Raw genomic sequence first — 7,281 nt, 5'->3', positions numbered from 1 at the left:
GTGGCTGAGATCTATCCACAACCTCCAATCTATCCCCAACCCCAGCAGCCCAGAGGATCTTTCCTTTGTAAGATATTCAGACCTCGCAGGTCAGTCTGCCCCAGCCAGCCCCTCTGCAGTTCCAGATCTCACACCAGCAACAGCCACAATCTCAGGCTAGCAGACAGTCTGTGAATGAAAAGGGAGAAGTTGTTTTTATTTTACTTTCTCTGATTATAATGAGCTTAATCCTTTTCCACTTAAAATCTTTCCTTGTATACTTACCTGGCAGGGGAGATACCATGATCACGAAGGCGGTCTTCCCAGGGCGAGGCTCATCCATTGCACTCCAGATGTGCTGACCCCTGCGATTTCCCCAAATGTGGGAAACTCGACTGCATAATTTGTGGTAGTGGGGGACTGCGTTCGCGCTTTCCCCTGTTAAAAAAAAAAAAAAAAGGGTGGCGCCTGTGGCTCAGTCGGTAAGGCGCCGGCCCCATATACCGAGGGCGGCGGGTTCAAACCCGGCCCGGGCTGAACTGCAACCAAAAAATAGCCGGGCGTTGTGGCGGGCGCCTGTAGTCCCAGCTACTCGGGAGGCTGAGGCAAGAGAATCGCCTAAGCCCAGGAATTGGAGGTTGCTGTGAGCTGTGTGATGCCACGGCGCTCTACCAAGGGCCATAAAGTGAGACTCCATCTCTACAAAAAAAAAAAAAATCTTTCCTTGTGGGCGGCGCCTGTGGCTCAGAGGAGTAGGGCACCAGCCCGATATGCCGGAGGTGGCGGGTTCAGACCCAGCCCTGGCCAAAAACTGCAAAAAAAAAAAAAACAACTTTCCTTTGATTTAATTAGATTTTTGTCTTTTTCCTTCTTCAGGTATAAGAGCTCCGTTTGCACTTACACTGTATCGTGCAAGGGCTGTCCGGAAAGTATCCAGCCACCGGTTTTCATAGCGTGCAGCTGGATACTTTCCGGATAGCCCTCATATATTATGAATTCTAATTTTTGTAGACGAAGAGTAATGTCAGAGGTAAAACCATGATTCTCATGCAAATAGAAAAGGAACACCCCTTAAGGCTTTATTTAACTCATCAATTAATAAGGGAGCTGATGAGGTGTTAAAACCAGTTCAGAGGAGGAATGGAAGGACAGGTGTGTGGGGGCAATCTGGAATGCTGACATGGATTTGCTAGTCGGTCCAAAACTGCTCTGTAGCCTGTAGGGCAATAAAGTGTGCTATTTGGGGGTTATCATTTCCATAGAACAGAGTTCAATTCTACCTCTATAGATCAAAATTAATTTTCATTCTACAGACAAAATCATTTGCCTTGTAATCAGTCCACCCTGATAGTGCTGTTGGATATCCCAGTTGATAGTGTAACAGGCAAAGAAGCGCCCCAGAGAATCAGACCATTCCCAGAGGGTCTGCTAGACAGGTGCCAACCAGCACACCACTGACAGGACACCCAGCAAACCCATTTCCACACCTACGCTTTTCCCTTTATGTGACTTATCTTTTCACTTTGCTGTCTTTTGTCATAAAGAGATCATGCTTTTTGAATCTTTTTTTCTTTTTATACGGAATCTCACTTTGCTGCCCTCAGTAGAGTACCGTAGTGTCATAGCTCACAGCAACCTCAAACTCTTGGGCTCAAGAGACCCTCTTGTCTCAGCCTCCCAGGTAGCTGGGACTACAGGTGCTTACCACAATGCCTGGCTATTTTTAGAGATGGGATCTCACTCTTTTTCAAGCTGGTCTCGAACTCTTGAACTCAAGCAATCCACCCACCTCCATCTCCCAGAGTGCTAGGATTACAGGAGTGAGCCACCCTGCCAGGCCCCATGCTTTTTGAATCCTAAGACATCTTTCAATACATATAGAAATACAATTCTTTTCTACTAGATTCAAAGTTTTGTGTTTCCTATTTGAGTCTCCCAGGATGGCCCCGGCTCATCCCTAGCTAGTCTCCCTCGAGTCGCCGGCTCTCAGGCCCCACCCTCCTGTGACTTTCTTCTCCCCCAACTCCCGTTCAAGGCTTTCTGGGGCAAGGGCAAGCTGTGTTCTTTTCTCTCTTTTGATACAAACTCTATGTTCTGCTCCCTCTGGTCATCAACTTTGAAGAGCAAAAGCTTACTTTGTTGGCCAAAAATGACTTACAAACAGTTCCACAGTCCTAGTCCTTTCTTTTTTTTTTTTTTTGAGATAGAGTCCCACTTTGTCCCTCTGGGTAGAGTGCCATGGCATCATAGCTTACAGCAACCTCAAACTCTTGGGCGCAAGTCATTCTCTCACCTCAGCCTCCTGGGTAGTTGGGACTACAGGAGCCTGCCACAATGCCTGGCTATTTTTTGAGGAGGGGTCTTGCTTTTTTGCTTAGGCTGGTCTCAAACTACTGAGCTCAAGCAATCCACTCACCTCAGCCTCCCAGAGTGCTAGGATTCCAGGAGTGAGCCACTGCGCCCGGCCTATCCTAGTCTTTTTAAAGAAAATGTGGGGGAATTAAGGAGGACATTCTCTTACTACACACACAGCATGTGCAGAGTCCATTCTGGACTCAAGTCTCTTCTCCTTTTAGTTATTTGAACACAACTTTACCAATTATTGCTTCCATTGCAGTGCGAGTCTTACAGTCTAGTAAGGCAAGTTCCCTCCATCTAACTCTTCTGCTTCAAACTCATCCAGGCTGTTCTTGAAAATCTCCATTCCATGTGAATTCTAGAATTGCCTGTCACACAGACCCCATTTTTTTTCGTATTTCTTCAGAGATCTATTATCAATTTCCTTGAATGTTTTGTGCTACTCTAACTGGACACAATTTTTATTACTTCTTCTAACTTGTGACTGCTAGCAAATAGGAACAGCACTTGTGATGGATGAGAATCTTATGTCAAACTGACGAATTTTCTTCTAGAAATGACCTTCCTTTATTTACTAGTAGCTTTAGGAATTTTTTTTTTCCTCTCTTTCCCACCTGTTCTGAAATTCCATATTAATGCACCTTGGTGTGGAATGGTGAGATTTTAATTTTTGTCCCTCGAGTCTCCTATTTGGCATTCACTGAGCTCTTCCGATGTGAAGATTCATCTCCCTTCAGTCCTGGGGATTTCCTGTGTAGTACGGTGCATACCACTAATACGTGTGGGTTCCCTTCCCTTCTCAATAATATCGACTCTTGAAACTCTAATGAATGAAGCAGCCTGTAGATTCATCTTTCTTTTTTAATAAAACACCAGCTCTTCATTGTGTCATAATTCTCCTTTGTGGAACAAGTCATTTTTTCCCCAAATCCTTCAAAATTTTCCCTTTTCCTTTGATTTTCACAAATTTGACTGTGATTTGCCAAGGAGTGATTTTACTTGTGTTTAACCTTTCTTGGGGTCTGTTGAGCTTCTTGGATCTGTAAGGTAATGTTTTCCATTAATGTGGAGAAGTTTTCAACCATTATTTCCTCAAATTTATCCTGTCCCTCTGTCTCTTTCCTCTCCTTCTGGGACTCCAGCTATGCACCTTTGTGCTACTTGGGTACCATCCCAAAGGTCTCTGAAGTTCTATTCTTTTTTCCTCCAATCTTATTTCTTTCCTTCCTTTTGGGTTAAACACTTTCTGCTGAGTTTTCTTCAAGTTTATTTATCCTTTCTTCTGCCCTCCAGAATTGGAGGCTCACCTAGTGAATTTTTAAAATTTCATTCTTTAGCCGCGCGTTGTGGTAGGTGCCTGTAGTCACAGCTACTCGGGAGGCACTGAAGCAAGAGAATCGCCTAAGCCCAAGAGCTGGAGGTTGCTGTGAGCTGTGATGCCATGGCACTCTACCGAGGGTGACAAAGTAAGACTCTGTCTCTAAAAAAAAAATAAAAAATAAAATTTCATTCTTGTCCTTTTTAGTTCTAGAATTTCCATTAATCATTTCCACTTATCTGTAGAAATTCCTCATTAACTCATGGATACTATATTTTCCATTTTTTCCTTGAATGTATTTTCCTATGAACCTATTTTTCTTTAATTCTTTGAGCACATATATAATAGCTGCTTTGATGTCTGCAACCGCTAAATCTAAGTTCTGGGTCCACTCAGAGTTCAAAGACTTCCTTTGTAACACATATTTTCCTGTTTCTTTGTCTAATAGTTTTTGGTTGAAAGTTGGATATTGTAGCTAATACATTGTAGCAACTGTGGAAGGAGGAGCTGAGTCAGGGAAGGCCAACAGGGTCCAGAGCACTCCAGGAGTCACAGGTGTGGGACTGAAGGGCCCCAGAGTTCATCAGAACGGTCATATTGCCATTCCTCTCCCCAGAAAAGTTTTTCCTAACTATTCTCACTAAATCTTTCTCAGAGTATAGACTTGGCTTAAGAATCACCTCCTTAGGAACATCTTTTCAATCAAGCTTCCCAGGTTAGGACCCCTGGTTAAACACATTTATAAGTACTTTCTATAGTTGTGGTAACTATGAACTTGTTCTTTAATGTCTATCTCGCCCACCACCCTAGAAGGGAAACGACAGCAGGGACGGACTGTATATTGTTACCCCCTGCCTGGTGTGCACAGGAACTCAATAAATATTTGTTTAATGAATTAACATTGCCCACTTTGCCTTGAGGACATTTTTAGAATTTGCTGTCTCACCAGTGACACATAAAAATATTCATTCTCTGGCAGCACCTGTGGCTCAAAGGAGTAGGGTGCTGGCCCCATATGCTGGAGGTAGTGGGTTCAAACCCAGCCCCAGCCAAAAACTGCAACAACAAAAAAAATTCATTCTCTGAAATCTCACTGGTACTTATAATCTTTTATAAGTATTTTTATAATTTTTTTATAAGGTTTTCCAACCCAATAGCTGAAAATTTAGCTTAATTTGGATCTTTTGAAATTGAACGCTTTTCACAGATATATTAGCAATTTGAATTTTCTCTGAATTTCCTTCCCATTTCCTTTGCAAATATTTTGTCTTATTGATTTGCAAGAGGATTTTTGTATGTCATGTAAGAACCATTTTGTCTGGCACATAGTTTTCCCAGTTGTTATTTGCCTTTTGATGCTGCTTATACAGTCTCCCTGCCATGGAAAAAATCATATATATATATTTTTTTTTTTTCTTCATTACGACGGCCCTGGATGTGTCACTGTGTAGAAAGGTATTTCTCCATCTCGAAAGTAAGTCCATATTTGCTTATATTTCCTGTTAGCATACTACGGTTTCATTTTTTTAAACTTAAGATTCTAAATTCAAAAAAAATTTTTTAAATAAACTAAAAAAAGATTCTAAATTCACCTCAAATTTATTTTGGTATGAAAAGCGAGCTGTAGATCTAATTTTATATCATCTCTCAAAAGGGTTGCTAGTTGGTCCAGCCCTATATAAAATGCATGTCCAAAGAAGTCGAGGGCAATTGTGTACATCTATAGTCCCAGCTATTTGGGAGGCTAAGACAAGAGGATAGCTTCATCTCAGGAATTCAAAGCCTAACTGGGCAACATAGCAAGACCCTATCTTTATATAAAAAAAAAAAAAAAGTAAAATGTGTGTATCCAGGCAGAAAAAGGTGTAGCCCACACTTTTGTCTCTTTCTAGATTTTCTGTTCTATTTATTCATCTTATTTCAGTGATAGCCCCATAAGTTTTTGAAAATGTTTCTTTTAAGATTCATTTTACTATCAGATGTTAATTTCCACTCAAAATTATTTATTTATCTAATATTTATTGAGTGACTATTTTGAGCCCAACACTGTTCTAGGTGCTGGGGTAATGAACAAGGTAGACAAAAATTCTGTTTTCAGGAAACTTACCTTCTGCTCAGACACCTAATGTTCTTCCCTTCAAAGTCAGGTAAATGGCAAGTGTCAAGTACTGACATTGGCAGAATGGGAGATGAACCCTGGCGCATGGCAGTGGTCCCCTATTAAGAATGCAAAGGTCGGGCGGCGCCTGTGGCTCAAGGAGTAGGGTGTCAGTCCCATATGCCAGAGGTGGTGGGTTCAAACCCAGCCCTGGCCAAAAACCACACACACAAAAAAAAAAAGAAAAAGAAAAGAATGCAAAGGTCCAGGAACCAAGGGGTGCTTAGGTCCAGGATGTGGGATTGATTTCTCCCATCAACCCCACAACCTGAGGCTTTGTAAAATTCGAGGTCCCAGTTCCTGCAGGAGGATTCTTCCATCAGGGGACAAACTCAAAAGTCCACTGATCATGAGGCCTCAAAGATCTCCTGGTCATTTTCACTTCCTCACGCCAGTGCACCAACAAAGAAGTGAGCCACCATCCTAGCACGGTCATTGTCCCTGATCTTCAAGGGAAGCTTGGCTTGAGGGCAAGGAGTTGTAAGTCTCAATACCACAGAATTAACTGGAATGCCTCTTGGCACTTCCAAGATGGTAAGAGTGGTGACCTAGGTGATGGCAGTGACTACAGCCAGCAAGGGAAATGTGACCAAGGGCTCAGATCCCTGCCGATCCCACTTCAAACTCATCCCCTTGCCCTCTGCAAGCCAGCATCTAGAGCAGCGGTTCTCAAGCTGTGGGTCGTGACCCACAGGAACTGTATTAAAGGGTCACGGCATTAGGAAGGTTGAGAACTACTGATCTAGAGCAATGGAAGCATCTCTCTGGAATTGTGTTGGAGGAAGGAGATGATGTGTACGGGTCATGACCTCAGACCAGTTGCAATAGTAAGGACAGGAGCTTGTTCCACTAATAAGCTTGTTTACGAATTTATAGGCTAGGCATGGTGGCTCATGCCTATAATACTGTCACTTTGGGAGACTGAGGTAGGAGAATCACTTGACACCAGGAGTTCGAGACCAGCCTGAGCAAGAGTGAGACATTGATTCTACAAAAAATTGAAAAAATTAGCTGGGTGTCATGTGGGCATCTGTAGTCCCTGCTACTTTGGAAGCTGATGGAAAAGGATGGCTTGAGCCCGGGAGTTTGAGGTTGCTGTGAGCTATCATGGGGCCGCTGTAGTCAGCCTAGGGAATAGATAGAGACTGTCTCGAAGAAGATAAAAAGAGAGCACGCTTAGTGCTTACTGCCAGCTGCCACCTTGAAGGGGACTCTGTGGCAGATTAGACTTCATCAAAGGCCCAAGCAGATGCTTCCAGGTGTGACGCAAGGGGCAGACTGCCTTGGACACCTCTTGAGCACCATCTCAAGGTTCTCTCAATCCAGCTCCAGTCACTCCCACCAGAGCCAGTTTCTCAGTGGTTTTGGCCAGCTTTGGACAGGTATGACCAGATAGCACCCTACCTTGGGCCCACACCAGAGATCTCTTGCTTCCTGTCCCGGTGCTTCTCTGGACATGCAATTGGAA

At 43.3% G+C, this 7,281-nt stretch overlaps 1 non-coding gene across 1 annotated transcript; it reads left to right on the top strand.

Moving 5' to 3' along the window:
- The first annotated feature begins 256 nt into the window (after nucleotides 1-256).
- Nucleotides 257-420, top strand: LOC128582792 (U1 spliceosomal RNA). The gene has a single exon (XR_008379233.1). It is a non-coding gene; the product is annotated as a U1 spliceosomal RNA (small nuclear RNA).
- Nucleotides 421-7,281: the final 6,861 nt, after the last annotated feature.

The sequence above is a fragment of the Nycticebus coucang genome, chromosome 3, assembly GCF_027406575.1.
Source record: "Nycticebus coucang isolate mNycCou1 chromosome 3, mNycCou1.pri, whole genome shotgun sequence".
Classification (NCBI taxonomy): Eukaryota; Metazoa; Chordata; class Mammalia; order Primates; family Lorisidae; genus Nycticebus; species Nycticebus coucang.
Note: the sequence above shows the minus strand (reverse complement) of the source record. Positions and strands in the feature narration are given on the sequence as shown.